Below are 16452 nucleotides of genomic sequence, written 5' to 3'. Positions count from 1 at the left end.
AAGAAAATCTTCCGAGTAAGCTAGGTATTACAAGCCTATCTTGAAACGCAGCAGGGCATGTCAGCATGACTTGAGATATTCTCCACCATACACCTTCCAGGTCCCAATCACATAGTATTAGTGTAGACGTATGTTTCAGCAGTTGGGGTATGAGAGCACATATTATTGTGAAACTCCAATACGTTCAAAAGAGGAAGACAACCTCTTAGTTTGCTCTTTTACTTTTGTAAATTAAAGTCAATTACAAACTCTGACTAACACATCAGGACCGAATTCCACTAATACCTTCAGACTGAATTCCTGATTTCACTTTTTCTGTACAGAGCTGCACTATAATTTTTAGTCTCCTTGCTTTGATTCTGAGATGCAGCTGTTCTAAACTGCATTCATTTTACAGACTACTACAAAATCTCTGTGAAGTTGTCTTTCCATCAACTTTAAATGAGAGTAGTTCTCCTCCTAATTCTATCATTGTAAAATGAACAATGAAAAATAAATAGGGTGAGATCATCTGTGAAAACCAGAATGAAAACCAATCCTCATTCAAGATTGCCATCTAGTGACCAAAATAACCCTACATTCTTTACATGAAGGATGTGAACTGATCAAGTTACATACTGGCTGATTTTTAGGAATTATTTAGGTGCCCTCCTCTCCCACCCACCCCCTTTTTTTTTTTAAGAGGAGATATTACATTTGAAACTGTAGAATGACAAAGTTTCTCATCTTTAACAGGCTACTCCTGCTGCAGATTATAGTATCTCACTCGAAGGCCACAGCAACGCATAGGACATTCTTAAGTGACAAGCCTAATTTGAATGTCTATGACCTCCAATGCTGAATGAATTTTATATATCTGGAAATCTGTATCTTCATAAACCTCAGAGTGCATATCCATGAAAATGCACGTTTGCAGAAGTCTAACTATTCCGGAGGAAACAAAGCAAGGTGTATGTAAATGGAGAAGTGGTGTTTGGGAATGGTGCTGGGTATTAAGGAAACATGCAGCATTTATTATAAAATACACTACTAACTCTTCTCAGTTCTCATTACAAATCTGCATGTGTGGGGATTGGTCTGTGATATAAAGAGAGGAGAGATTAGATCTTTGATTAATATTGTTCCCTATGCTATGCAATTTTATACAATGTTTACTGGGACTATTCATACAAACACGTGCACAGTTGTACTGAGGTTTTAATGAGATAATGCCTATCATGTTTGCATTGTAATTCAAAATGCCAACATTAGAACTATTCAGGAGATACTTTTTCACATCTTTGTTTTTAAACAAACTCTACAATTACATTCTGACCAATAGTTTACACAAGCATCTTAAAAGAAGGGTATGATTGCAGAATCAGAAACTAACAGAAAAAGTGAACCATAAAGCACTCTGTAGTTAATGAATTATATGACAGTAGATTATAAACCACTTGCCCACTTGAAAAGGAAAGAACTTGGAAAAAGCAAGCAAATCAGACAAAAATATGCTCTACTCTTGGACGATCATTTGGCTTTTTTTTTTAATCTCCACTCCTTGACAAGAGAATATATGAAAATAGAATATGCTAAATTTCTCCATGCCTCCAATTTTCACAGCACAGTTCCTCTAGGAAAACATAAAAAGTTCCATGCAAACTTTCTTTTAACATGAATACTGCTTCAAAAGAATAGCATAATCATAATAGCTGTATAGTAATGTCTAATAGAAATTTTAATATGTACTGCTTAGATAACATGCCATTGGTTATTTGTTCATTAACACAGTAAAAATTACTAAAACCTCTTCTACATTAGCCAGATCTATGAACTTACAAATCTGAATCATGCTTTGGAAGCAGAAACAACGCATCTTCTCTTTTTTGTTGGCACAAACTTACTTCTTTGAAGTATGGCACTTCAGCTTCCTCATAAGTGGGATATGGTGTCAATAACTGGTGAAGAAGCATCAAGTACCACACTTTAAAGACAGCCACAACCAAACCATCTGAACCATAATTTTACTTATTCAGCATATAACTACCAAAGAAAATGCATTATTTCATCACCAAAAATTGTTTCTTGTCAAAAGCGATCCTGCAGAAGAGACTAATTCTTATGGGTTATATACATTTGCAATTAAGCAATGTCACTTGAAGAAGAGAAACCTGAACTCAATTAAGCTTTAATCTTAAAATATTATCTGACTATTATCAATAGTCACAAAAAGTTATGTGGCAAATAAGAGCACAAGGTGGTAACACCTGTTTTTCCCCAATACTTCCAGATACCTAGTAAACAATATGCTATTTCTTGTTCAGCATCTGAAGACCACTGTTTTAGTTAATAAACCTTGTAAAAATTCAGCTGATAATGAAAAAGTAGAAATTTAATTAACTCACTATTTGCAGCAACTTGCTGAAAAGATATCACGAACCAAGAAATTACTCAAGTTCTAAAGATCACGTGTTAAACATTGGAAAAAAGTATTCTCTTATTTTGGAGTCAAATAATGAACCAAAGAAAAGAAAAACCACATCATTTAGCTTATATTCATTGTTATAAATCTAAAACCTAAGATCCACGTATTTTTGTAAATAAATTTATATTCAGGGAAATAAATGTCAAGAGCTAAACACAATTAAAGCAGTGTGACTAAAGAAATATATCTAGCTGTTAATTATCTATTAGCAGATGAAAATAATGCAGTCGGTAAATAAAGATTTTAAGAAAAGTGTGTGAGGCACATTCACTTTAGTAAGATGTCCATTTACTAACCCCATTTAGAACACTTTCATAAGAAATGCTCATTTGAAGTGAATTAGGAATCAAATTGCCAGCATAGCAGAGCAATGGCAGCATAAGAATTTTGCTAATAGAGGAATCCAGTAGCCAGAACTCAGTGATACACCACTAAGAACCACCTGTTAGCAATTACCAAGTATAGCAGTAAGTTGAGTAAGCACTTTTCTCTATGTCAATTATTAGATTATTTTTCTTCTTCTGAATTATATCAGTGGAACTTGGACTACGTACAAAATCTTCTAGTATCACAAGTGTCTAGGAGAGAATACAAACTGTGTATTTCAAAAGAATAAATTCAAGTAAATTGTGTAAAATGCGGAACAATAAATAACATACTAGACATGCCCCTTATATCTCCTGAGTCTACAGGGGAGGAAACGCTACAGTTTTGTCTTTCTACACCCCCAAAAAATTGGTAATTCGTTACAGTCTATAATAGGGTATTGCATATGCACTTCTCTTTTAGTAATTAGAGAAACATGTCTGATTCACACTTCCCTGGATCACATATCATTCCTATTTATCACGTCATTTCCTTCAACAAGAACTATAAAGTATTATTAAAAGACCAGCAGGAATATTGCTCAACTCTCTTGTATGAAAGTGGGAGGAACAGGCAAGGGCCCAAACCCTACAGATACACATAATAGTAAGTAGTCCCTGAGTTCATATAACTGCCTATATTATTACTGTCCTTAATCTTGAAAATGATGGTCACAAGAACACACAGAACCAGTAACTACTCTAATATATTCATTATACATAAATGGCTCTAGAAAATCTGGGTGGTTTTGTTTGTTTTGTAAAGCTTTGTTTCAGGGAGAATAAAGTAATCTGAAGAACAACCAAAACATTTTTACATATGAGTGTGATGATATACATGTTGCTAAACAGAGATAAGCCAAGCAGGTGAAGAAGTCAGCTCCATCTACAGAAAAGCTACAGTGAACTAATTCCTTCCAACCAGCGTAACCAAGCTGCTACCAAGCAGTAACAAAGTCTGGATTCATTTCTTCTTTCAAATCTAATCCTGTTCACTTTAAATCACTCAATCCCATTGACCTCATTTGACTCACAAAAACACACAAACAAGATTTGGTCCTTAGAACTTTCAAACATATCCATAATTTTCGTCGCTTTGTCTTTCAGAGCACATTGGGGTTATTCATCAATATTTTAAACAAATCTTTATAGTGAGACAGGATATATTTATACTCATTATAAAATTTTATATTTGCAAATAAATATATTGAGAGCTCTATAATCATGTTGGACTACCAGGCTCAAGCTGTCAACAGAAAAAAAAAGTTACCTATAATCATGATTATCTCACAAGCCAATGAATAAATCTATAAAATTAGGATATGATCAGCTAATCAGTGACTAGCTAAATTCCAGTTCCACTAGATCAAAAGCTGTATGTTCTTTCTGGAGAAAGGGGTCAGACTGTTTCAACAAGAAATTTACATCTGTTCACTAAATCAGAAATCCTGTTTCATTAAATGGTTTAATCTAACATTACACTTTTCCTTCATCAAACTGTGTTTCAGATGAAACTTCAGGAAGAGTTTACATTATTAGCCATATTCTACTGCCTATAACACACTTCCACTTTTACTACTGAGATAGGCCATGCATATACAAAGGCAAAACTCATGTTACTACGCAGAGTTTAAGAGTTGTACAAGGAAAAGCTTTAGCAAATTAAAAGCTGTATTTCCTTTTTAGGGGACTGGGGGTGTGTGTGTGCTTTTTTTTTTATAGATGACAAAACACAGTTTCTTCTGTCAGTTCTTTACATGCACACAATGGAAAAAAATGTGTACGTACACATAAATACACATGTGTATACAGTCTCTGGCAGGAGGCTAGCCTGTTGCAATTATCTGGAAGTCAAGCTCATATGACTACAATACCTGGGGTTTTAGTCCAGGTAAAAGGCTGCATCATTCCTAAGACAACAGAGTTTCAACTTAGCTAAAGCATGTGATGTACTGGAAATAGCAGGTTTGTTTTAGAATTTAGAAGACTAGCCCTGAAAATGACAAAATGGGATTTGCTAATCTTAGTCTGCTCATGGAGCTATATAGGTATAAAGTATTTAGAAGAACAGTGAGTGTTCTTCAACCTATTATTTTACAAAACCTTCATTCTCTTCTAGAGTTCTAAGGTTTTCTTGTGAGATGATGCAGGGGGTGGTAAGTAAAAGAGATGCCAGTTTACAGCAACTTTTAACAATAACTGAAATTATTCAGATTCTTAGACTCTTCTTCCAATATTCTTCTGGAAACATTCATACAGTGGGAAAGCACTGTTACCATAAAAATATTCAACAGCACCTTTCATTTAAAATGGATGATGGAATAATTTTTCAGACTGATTTTCCTTCTGGGGTGTTATAAACCAATATATCTGGAATAAAGAAGTTGGTTCAGGTTTGAGGTCCACCTCAAACATGTTTCCAATTCCTTATGCCTGCTGGCTGAAGGTCAGTAATTTTAAAATGCAGTAAATGCACCCAACATGACTGTTACTTTTAACACTTGCTTAGTAGTATGGTCTTAAATTCTTTGTAATGTTTTTCAGTAGGAAGACAGCATTTGCCATAAGAGACCGTATCATCAACTAATGATACCTTATATGCTGACTTAAACATTGTCCAATGGCTATTGCCCCAAAGAAAGACGAAAAAAAACCCAGTAGATTCAGCGAGCTGTACCTCAGTATGAAATGCAGGTAGAAGTCAGCAAAAGTAGGACATATTATTTACATGTGTCTAGCGTAAGCAGAAGACTAGAGGGATGTGGTTTAATTAAGTTTATTGAGAAGTATCAACAATAATTCAGCACATGAGTAAGAATCCAATTGATTGAAGCCTTAATTCTTTGCCCTCATCCTGAAAAACCTTTTTTAAGATATAAAGAACAGCCTAGAACCTGCATTAATACTATGTAATCAGGTCTACACTTCTTTTATTAGAAATAGGCCAGCGTGATCTTACAAGACTATGAAAGACAGTAAATAATAGAAGGAAAATATAAAGCAATAGCGTTTCAGAATATTAGATCTTCCCCTCAAGAAATAGCTTGTAATGCAACAGAAAGTTATCAAAGGTTAAGGATGTACACTCTTGCCCACACATGGAATTGAATTGATCCGCCTGAACTTTCAAGATACACAAAATACTGACAGCTTTGCACTGGGCAGAATTGGAAGTCTGATAAACTCTCCAGGTCTGGCTGGCTTGAAACAGGGTGCTTGCAAGGAACAATGCTTGTACTAGAAATCTCACATCTAATGGCAACTCTTCCACCCCAAGCACTTAGCTGATCTCAAATTAAGAACTGAAAACCCTCTTACCCAGGGCCTGCTCTTCACACAACTATTACCACTACCCTTTTACTAAGACTTTTCATTTCCAGCTTTCTCCTCCTTAAGGTGTTTTGTCTGTAGCTGCTTACAGAGTTTCTAGTAGCTCATGTTTTAAACAGAACATGTTTAACACATTAGCATGTTAAAATACATTCTTCTATTTTAAATTCAAATCTTTGAATAAAGACACTCATTTGTCAACTACAGCAGTTTTATTTGCATAGTGGAATGAAATGAGTAACAGTGGTCAGGGAATATATATGGAAATCAAGCCGATCCTTTCCCCTGCTTCATTACTGATTTTCTGAGAAAACCTGGGCAGTTTGCTAACTTACCTTTTGCTTCATTTTCCTCAGCTATAGAAGAGGAGTACTACACTAAGACACACACTGAGAGATAATTTGTTAAAAATAAACTGAGGCATGCAAACATTATCAGCAACACAGATCAGTGGACAGATCAGTGGTTTTGCTGTATTTAGAGTGCTGAAGTTCTGGAAAACACATTCATGCTCTTCTGTGACGTATTTCCTTAATTTTGAGTTGCCTGATCCCAGCGAGATGCAACAGGTATTCATTATTTATGATGAGCATGTATACAATAAAACTACATCTTAAATAATCTGGTGCTTTGTTTTGGTTTCTGTATTTGTTTTTTAATCTTCAATGACGGTTTTTTTGGTTTTGGTTTTTTTTTAGAGGCTCTAAGGTAGTAGAAATATGACTTCTCCCTGAATGGATCAAGTGATTAGGAAACACTGCTTCTATCAGAGAGCACCATCTAGGTGTTAACATTGTGCAGAGAGACTACAGAGATGCATAATCACTCTCAGTCTTAGTTCCATTTCAGTAGAAGCGGCAAATTTCCACATTCTCTCTGACAAGTTTTTTCTTTTTCTAATGACTGTTCTAAGAAAAGTCTTAGCCATGGGTTATCTAATGGGAACAGAATTACTAAGTGAAAATAATTCTAAAATAAATGTTGAAAATAGCACATAAGATGACCAAATTACTTTCAAATGCACTTCTACACATAATAAACTGTGCTATGTGCAAAAATTCTGTGGGATTTACGATCTGTATCTCCTCAGCCCAATAAGGTTCCTCAATAACTCTGGGCAATCTATTCCATGGCTTAACTACTCTCTGGGTACATCTTCTTGCACTTAGGAAAGAATCTAAAGCAGAAACATATACATAGGAATTCAAGAGTAACCAACTCCCCTCTTCCCTGCAAATTCAGCTCTGATTCTTTCTGTGAAAATACATCAACAAGTCAGAGCTATGAGTCACATACATAAGCTATTGTCATTCATATGAACAAGGACAAGAAGACAAAGCTAGAAAAAATTCATTACATTATAGACTAATGAAGTTATTGCCACAGACGTGAGTAGCAGCATGTTTACAGAACAGAGATTTTAAAAGATAATAGAAGATGAAAGGAAACAAAACCTATGAGATAAACCAAAATTGATCATTTTTCTCTGTTTTATTATTGGCTAGTCTCTAAAATGTTTACATGCAGCTTGAAAGTTGTAGAAGTGTGAACTGAGCAAACAGCCCTGCTAAGATAGTATTTGGACATCTGGGGACAATACTAGTTTTACAGCAATTCAAGGCAGTCCCCAGACTACTTCTGAAGGATACACTTTCCAGGAATGCTGGCAGGATCAACACTTATCACCTCCACATATTGAAAGATATAGAAAAATCCAGCTTATTCATGAATCTCTGATTTTTCCTCTTTCTTCCTTAAATAATTTCTTTAGTTGCTACTCTAAGACATGTCATTTAGAAACTGAAAGTTTTCTCATATTCTAGATTCCAAACTACTGGTGATGGTGTCATGGAGAGCAATTCTATCTTTAAAGAAACTGATTTCTAAATGAACTAAGCTTTCTAATCCTCCATGTAGACTTATAAAAACTTTTGCAACCAAGCACCCTGGCAAGAATATCATAGAATGGTTTGGGTTGGAAGGGACCTTAAAGATCTACTTCCAACCCCCTTGCCCCTGGGATGGGGCATCCACAACCTCTCCAGGCAACCTGTTCCAGCGCCTCACCACCCTCACAGTGAAGAACTTCTTCCTCACATCTAATCTAAATCTACCCTCTTTCAGTTTAAAGCCATTACTCCTTGTCCTATCACTAGATGCTCTTGTAAAAAGTCCCTCTCCACCTTTCTTGTAGGCCCCCTTCAGTGACTGGAAGGCCACTATAGGTACTGGAAAGCCTTTATAAGGTCTTCCCAGAGCCTTCTCTTCTCCAGGCTAAACAACCTCAACCGTCTCAGCCTGTATTCACAGGGGAGGTGCTCCAGCCCCCTGATCATCTTTGTGGCCCAACTCTGGACTCACTTGAGCAGGTCCATGACCTTCTTTCTTATGTTGGGGGCTCTAGAGCTGGATGCAGTACTCCAAGTGGGGTCTCACAAGAGCGGAGTAGAGGGGGAGAATCACCTCCCTCAACCTGCTAGTCATGCTTCTTTTGATGCAGCCCAGGATGCAGTTGACTTTCTGGGCTGCAAGCGCACATTGCCAGGTCATGTTGAGCTTCTCATCAAGAACACCCCCCAAGTCCTTCTCCTCAGGGCTGCTCTCAATCCATTCTCCACCCAGCCTGTATTTGTGCTTGGGATTGCCCTGACCCATGTGCAGGACCTCAGCACTTGGCCTTGTTGAACTTCATGAGGTTTGCACAGGTCCACCTCTCAAGTCTGTCAGGGTCCCTCTGGATGGCATCCCTTCCCTCCAGTGTGTCGATTGCACCACACAGCTTGGTGTCATCAGCAAACTTGCTGAGGGTGCACTCAGTCCCATCATCCACATCACTGACAAAGATGTTCAACAGTGCTTGTTCCAATACTAAGCCCTGAGGAACTCGTCACTGGTCTCAATTTGGACAAGCTACTGACCGCAACTCTTTGAGTGCTACCATCCTGCCAGTTCCTTATCCACCAAGTACTGCAGCTGTCAAATCCATGTCTCTCCAATTTAGAGAAAAGGATATCATGCGGGACAGCATCAAATCCTTTGCACAAGCCCAGGAAGATGACATCCATTGCTCTTTCCTTGCCCACCAATGCTATAACCCTGTTGTAGAAGGCCACCAAATTTGTCAGGCATGATTTGCCCTTAGTGAAGCCATGTTGGCTGTCACCAATCACCTCATTTTCCACGTGCCTTAGCATAGTTTCCAGGAGGATCTGCTCCATTACCTTGCTGGGCACAGAGGTGAGACTGACTGGCTTGTAGTTCCCTGGGTCTTCCTTTTTTCCCTTTTTAAAAATGGGGGTTATATTTCCCCTTTTCCAGACTGCCACGACTTCTCAAATATGATGGAGAGTGGCTTAGCTACTTCAACCACCAGTTCCCTCAGGCCTCACGGGTGCATTTCATCAGGTCCTATGGACTTGTGAACCTTCAGGTTCCTTAGATGTTCTCGAACCTGATCTTCTCCTACTGTGGATGGTTCTTCATTCTCCCAGTCCCTGCCTTTGCCTTCTGTGTCTTGGGTGGTGTGGCTGGAGCACTTGCTGGTGAAGAATGAGGCAAAAAAGTTGAGTACCTCAGCCTTATCCATATCCTGGGTAACCAGGTCTCCCGTTTCCTTCTGGAAAAGGCCCACATTTTCCTTAGTCTTCCTTTTATCACCAACATACTTATAGAAGCTTTTCTTGTTGCCCTTGACATCCCTGGCCAGATTTAATTCTATCAGGGCTTTAGCTTTCCTAACCTGATCCCTGGCTGCTTGGACAATTTCTCTGTATTCCTCCCAGGCTACCTGTCCTTGCTTCCACCCTCTGTAGGCTTCCTTTTTGTGTTGGAGTTTGTCCAGGAGCTCCTTGTTCATCCATGCAGGCCTCCTGGCCTTTTTACCTTATTTCCTTTTCACTGGGATGCATTGCTCCTGAGCTTGGAAGAAGTGATCCTTGAATATTAACCAGCTTTCCTGGGTCTCTCTTCCCTCCAGGTCTTTATCCCACAGTACTCTGCCAAGCAGATCCCTGAAGAGGTCAAAGTCTGCTCTCCTGAAGTTCATGGTAGCAAGCTTGCGGTGCACCCTCCTCGCTGCCCTAAGGATCTTGACCTCCACCATTTCATGGTCACTGCAGCCAAGGCTGCCCTTGAGCTTCAGATTCCCTATCGGCCCCTTCTTGTTGGTAAGAACAAAGTCTGGCTTAGCACCTCTCCTCTTTGGCTCCTCTATCACTTGGAGAAGGAAGTTATCATTGATGCATTCCAGGAACCTCCTGGACTGCTTATGCCCTGCTGTGTTGTCCCTCCAACAGATATCAGGGTGAAGTCCCCCATGAGGACCAGGGCTTGTGAATGTGAGGCTGCTCGTATCTGTCTATAAAGGGTCTTATCTGCTCGGTCTTCCTGGTCAGGTGGCATGTAGCAGAACCCCACTATAATGTCACCTGTCCCTGCCCTCCCTTTAATCCTGAACATCATGGGGCATAACAAAATCTGAATGGGCTATGTTAGAAGTAATAACTGTTCTCTAGAGCATAATCAGGTTCTGTCTACTTTCTCTGGAGTGTCTGCCAACATCGCAAAGTCCTTCTGTATGCTTAAGGGGTCACCTTAAAACCACATTTTACAATTGATGTTTTGATACAAAGTAATTGTCTTTATAGCAACTGATTAGATTAATATTTTGAGCTGAGGCAGGAGAAATAAAAGGAAAGAGGCACTAATGAACCTAATAAAGAGGTTCAGTCTAGAATGGTTGTTAATCTATATAACTAACTTCAGGGAAGAAATGTTTGGTGTTGATAAAGCATTTCCTTAGTAAATTACTACTGGCTCCAGTGTAAGACATTTACAGTAAACACCAAAAGTCTGCAAGGCATCTGTTCTATTCACAGTGGAAGAAGGAACTTTGCTCCATTAATAACTTTAAAAACATGCAGTAACTAATTCATGATGGCAGTTCAAATCCTATCAGCAGCCTTCATTATTTGACCAAGCTGAGTTCAAAGATAGAGCAAGGTTTAAAAAACCCTTGAAAGTTTTAAAAGTACACTTCAAATTATAATAAAGAAGCTGTGTTGTTCTTCTTTCTACTAAATATAAAAAAGCTGTAGCTTTAAACCATGTGCAACAACATTATTTTAAGAATACATGCAAGATAAGAGTTAAAATGTACATATAAAATCCTACATGATCTCAGATTCTGTTTTAGTGAAATTGTATGTTATATAAAGAGGGCATGTGTAATATATATGTATGCATATATAATAAAATACTTGCTGGAATTTTAACATTTGACTTTACTAGAGATTTAGTGGGACTTTGCCCAAGGCAAGTTTTTAATAGCAATAATAAAAAAATACTTAATGGTACTTAGGGTAAATAATGTGTGGTCACTATGTTTAAAAAAAGTAATACCAAACATCTGTGCTACATTTCCACATGATAAAATCTCCATATTACCTACAGTTCTCCCAAAGTTATAGAGAAAAAAATGTTTATTTAAAATTCTAGAAGAGACATGTGATAACCAGTTTAAGAACTTTAAGGCAGGCACCTTGTGTTTTCTGACAGGAATGTATATTTAGTGATCTTCATGATATTTAATTCTGAACATGAAGAATGCCATGGTATGACATTATGGCTACAAGACAGATTTTCAACCATTAACATACTTACAGGGAGACTACCTGGCCCAAGAATGTCCTTTTTCTTACATGAGTGTATTTGCAAAGACCACTTTGTTCCATACAGGATACATTTCCTTATCAAAGCAAACACCATATCATTTTGTCTCAGAAAATATCAATAAAATTCATCCACCTTTAAAAAACATTAACAAAAATATTTGAGTGAGGTTAGTCACAGACATAGGATTCAGTCTAACTCAGTGATGGAAAACTGAGTGCAAACTGGGCCGAATTTCTCAGAAACCATGGAAAAGAGCTCAACATTCTCTCCTCAATAGGCTGAATCTCAAAAACTGAAACAGAAACACATGCTCACACTTTTTGCTATTCAGTCAGAGTTTTATTTGTTCTTTCTTGCTTTGTGAATCAGCAGCTAAGGAAACTTTTGTTATAACTATCGCAAAGCTGGGAATCTAGCTATCTTTGTGAAAGCTTATTGCCTAGATTTTAAACTCCCTAATACATGGAAAGAAATCTAATCCCATTTTTTGCATAGTTTATTTCCCAACATTTTAATGAACCTCACCAACACTGACATTCTTTGCTATTCCTGTAAAAGACCAGGATTCCTACTTCAGCTGAAGTGTCCTCCTCCTCCTGTATAATAAGCCTCAAATTTGCCATTCCTAAGACCTTCAAACACAAAACTTGAGCAAACCTATCATCACAAGTTTGCCTCTGTGAAACAAAGTTTAAAGATGCAGTACACTGCACAATGCAGAAAAGTACAGTCTTTGAGGGCCAGGTAGTTAACATACCAAAGTCAGTCTGAATCTGCTAATATGAAAATAAAGAAAAAAAAATGGGTTGTTTCATTTTCTGGAGTTATTCCTATGCTTCTGGTACACTAACTATTTGTATGTCTCTTCCATGTACCTTCCTTAAGGAATATAATCTAAGGCCTGGAGACATTCCAGATCTTTGAAGGCAGCTATATTATGAAATTCTGCTACAGCTATTCACAGGAAAAAAAAGAAACAATCAATGACATAAAGAAATTTTTACATGATTCTTGGATATGTGGCAAATTATTTTGAATCAAAACAGCAGGGTATTGGTTTCTGGTAACGTGCATGTTTATGTGAAATGGGAAGAAAATTAATATGAAAAACATTTCATAATTGACAAAGTGGTAGAAACTGAAGGGCAACAAGAAAAGTTATTTCTCTCTACCTAGTTAAGTAAACTTTGAAAAAATTACTAGCTAGACAAAAACAGCTCTGGAATAAGAAAGAACATATATATCCCTTACTATCCAATTCCTAGTATGATCAGTACTCAGGGAGTGCAGGTCAAGGAGATAAAATTGACAGCCATTGGAGACATGAGTGTGTAGAAGAGGGTGTCCTTAATTGTCACGACCAGTTGCTTCAGTTTCTCTCACAGCATATTATTTTAATTCTCTGGTTTGGTCAAATTCCACCCACCAGTGATTATTAATAACAAAAACAATTTCTTCTGCTTCTCATGCATTAGCTTTCTATTCCACCATGTTGAGAGATCTAAAAGACTGTGAATGAACAAGAGAGAAGACAGATTCCAGCTTTGGCACTATTTTAAAGAACTAAGAAATGAACAGCATAAGGGAGAAAGATGTGGTTGCATTAGGGGAAAACACGCTCAAAAGCTCAGCAAAATACATGTAAGACTTGGCCTTTCTCCAGCTAGGATTTAAAAGGTAACAGGATGGTACACAATTAGATTTCAAGAACTTAAAAACTTCATATTGAAAGTATTTTTAAACTAAATACCAATAGCATAGATTATGAGAAATTGATCTATATATGCTTTTTAATGTAGCATTGAGGCTGTAGAAAACCAGTAGTCTTCAGTTATTTTTTCCACATTCAACCTCATTTCCACCATGTTCAGCTTTTTTTTCCGTAGATGGCACTCTTTCCGATGGAGACTACAGCAGAATCTATCACTGTAAGGGTAATTTGACACACTAGAAAACTCTGTTCGTTGAATAACTTAATTTGCTGCTACAAAGAAGTTTATCTTCCTTAACCTGTTTCAAGTGGAGAGGCAGAAAGTCAAATAGCAAAACTAATTAAACAGAAACAAGTGTTCATGATTTGATCAAACAGCATGTTACACATGACAGCATACTAGTTTCTCAGAAATACACTCAACACGAGCTCTATACTCCAACCTGTAAAAATACAGAGAGGAGAATATTTTAGGTGAAGTTCTAAAGTGACAAATATTTTGTTAAAGATACAGGAAGATTAACACAATTTGTGTGAATGCTAAATAATTCATGAATGGAATTAATTAAAAATATATCCAAGTTCCAGTTTACTTTTAAAGCATTCTCAGGGGAAAAGAAAAAAAAATCCAGTAATTCTGCAAGGTCATTTACACAGTTAGGATGAAAATTTACAAACGCTAGTTAAAAAAATAAAAGTATCAATCCACTGACAAGACCACTCCAGAAGATTCTACACAGTAATTCCTGTTTTATCATGCTGGAAAACTGTATGGTGCAGGATGAAGACTACACACAGTGACAGCAATTCAAATGAGCACTGCAGAATAACAAGGGTTTACCAAGCTACAAATGAAGATCAAATGTTGATCCATTCAGAATTTTAACAAATAGATAAAATTATACAGAATATCTGACATTCCCTCAAAGCATGCAGACAACTTCCCATAACAATACAGCAAAAGAAAAAATTTGAACCTTAGAACAATTTTTAAGAGCCCACTTGAACAATCAAATCCAGATACCTTGAAAAACAAGCAGGCATCTACTAAACATATAGTTTCTAAAGAGTTCATACACCCTACACATCGTACTTCCAGAGCTCCCTACAACAACAACAACAAACTCAAAACCCATAAATATCATGTGCAACAGGAAGAAAGCTGGAGAGACGGACTTCACCCAAAGCCTTGAATTCTTATAATAGCAAAGAAATTGTTAGCCAAAATCTCCAAATCACTAGATAGTTCCTGCCAATCTGACAGGGACATATTCCAGACAGCAAAATCTATTAAGTTTTTAAACCTTGACCAGTTACCAAGGCATATCAGCATCTCATAAGCAGAAATTCCAGTAAAACCCATTCTATACTTGCAGTACTCCAGACAAAAGACAACCTCTATATCCTCATATAAATTGAGGGAGAAATAATTTTTTTCCTGGCCCCTGAGCATAACCCTGGGGAACTCTGAAACAAAAATAATTCAGTGTAAATATAGCAGAAACATGCACAGTCTGTAAGTAGCAATATGATCTCCTTTTAGCATTCCTTGGACTAATCAATAAAGTGGATGCCCAAGGACTTCACTTGGAAGCTTACGTTTTATCTACTCTTCAAGCTCTGTTTAATTCCATTTCTCTCACTACTCTTGTCTACTATGCTAATTAGAAACCTTCTTCAAATTTCCACTGTAAATTTATTCATGTCCAATACACACCCAAATTAGGATTCACAAACTTAAGCGATACTGGTGCAACAGGTGAAATGCAGTCACATAACAAAACAAATATTAAAGAGCAAATCATCCATCCTTGAAACAGAGTGCATGTACCACTCTGAGAATAACAGATCTAAATCCAGAAACTTGTTTGCTAGTTTATAGAACTTCTCCCACAGTCCTCCCTCATCACAAACTCACTATTATTAATTCCTTATATAACTCCTTCCAGGATCCACTGACTTTCAGACTTCATTAATGGGTGGCATCACTTTTTAATAGAATTCTGCCTGTGAAAAGATTCAGGATCCACACCTTCACAAGAAAATTTTACTGAAATGTATCATCGTGCCTTGCAAATTTTCCACTTTCTAAGCTTCAGATGGGCCCCAGATACCACCGAGTTCTCAATACATATTATAGGTTAGAGAAGAAAAGAGGAAAAAAAAAAGAAAAAAAAAAAGGAACACCCCCCCCAAAGCAGCCATAAGCTAAATACGAAAGAATTTGTCCATAGCAAAGAAAATATTTTAACAACATTCTGTAGATGTAAATAGCTGTTCTAAATCTCTAGCATTCATATGCTTAATGATATGCAAGAGCCAATAATAGTTTTCTATGCTCTTGTACTAATTTTATTCATACTATGATCTGTCAGGCAAACTGGTGTTTCTACCAAACTGGAAGTTCAATCAGACTACACTGTTGCTGAGTTTCTAAGGAAACAGACCCATTTATCCCAATTTCCCTTACTGTGGGTAGCTTGTACACAATCTTCCAGCAATTTTCACCCTTCTTAACAGAAAGCAACAGGGTCTTTCTGAGGAAGACTCACACTGTCTTGTTTGCCTGACAGTAGTCACATGATAATGCTGATGGGCTGCTGGGATGTAGAGGGGCAGATGGGCTTGACACCAGGCCAGATTTTCTTTCAACTGTAGTAATCCAATCATCCCAAATCCAGTCCCCAAAATGCATTAACAAGTGATGTGGACAGCTGGTGTGGGTGGGCTTGGGATCAAATTAAGGATCTCTCAAAGTACAGCGCAGCCAACACCCCAGTGTTTTAATGTGGCAACATTATGTGGTATATTTACTTAAAGAGTTGGGGTACCACATGTGAAAATACATTAGAAATGCACATAGGCAGAAGCCTTTGTTTAAATGGAAGGCAAAACATTTTAAAACACTC

General features: G+C 37.3%; 1 protein-coding gene across 1 annotated transcript in view; it reads right to left on the bottom strand.

Annotated features, from left to right (window-relative positions):
* ERC2 (ELKS/RAB6-interacting/CAST family member 2) overlaps nt 1-16452 on the bottom strand; it is a 393279-nt gene that overhangs the window by 298925 nt on the left and 77902 nt on the right. The window lies entirely within an intron of this gene.

The sequence above is a fragment of the Haliaeetus leucocephalus genome, unplaced genomic scaffold, assembly GCF_000737465.1.
Source record: "Haliaeetus leucocephalus isolate CR32 unplaced genomic scaffold, Haliaeetus_leucocephalus-4.0 Scaffold2, whole genome shotgun sequence".
Lineage (NCBI taxonomy): Eukaryota > Metazoa > Chordata > Aves > Accipitriformes > Accipitridae > Haliaeetus > Haliaeetus leucocephalus.
The sequence above is the reverse complement of the archived record's forward strand: the minus strand, read 5'-3'. Positions and strand labels throughout refer to the sequence as shown.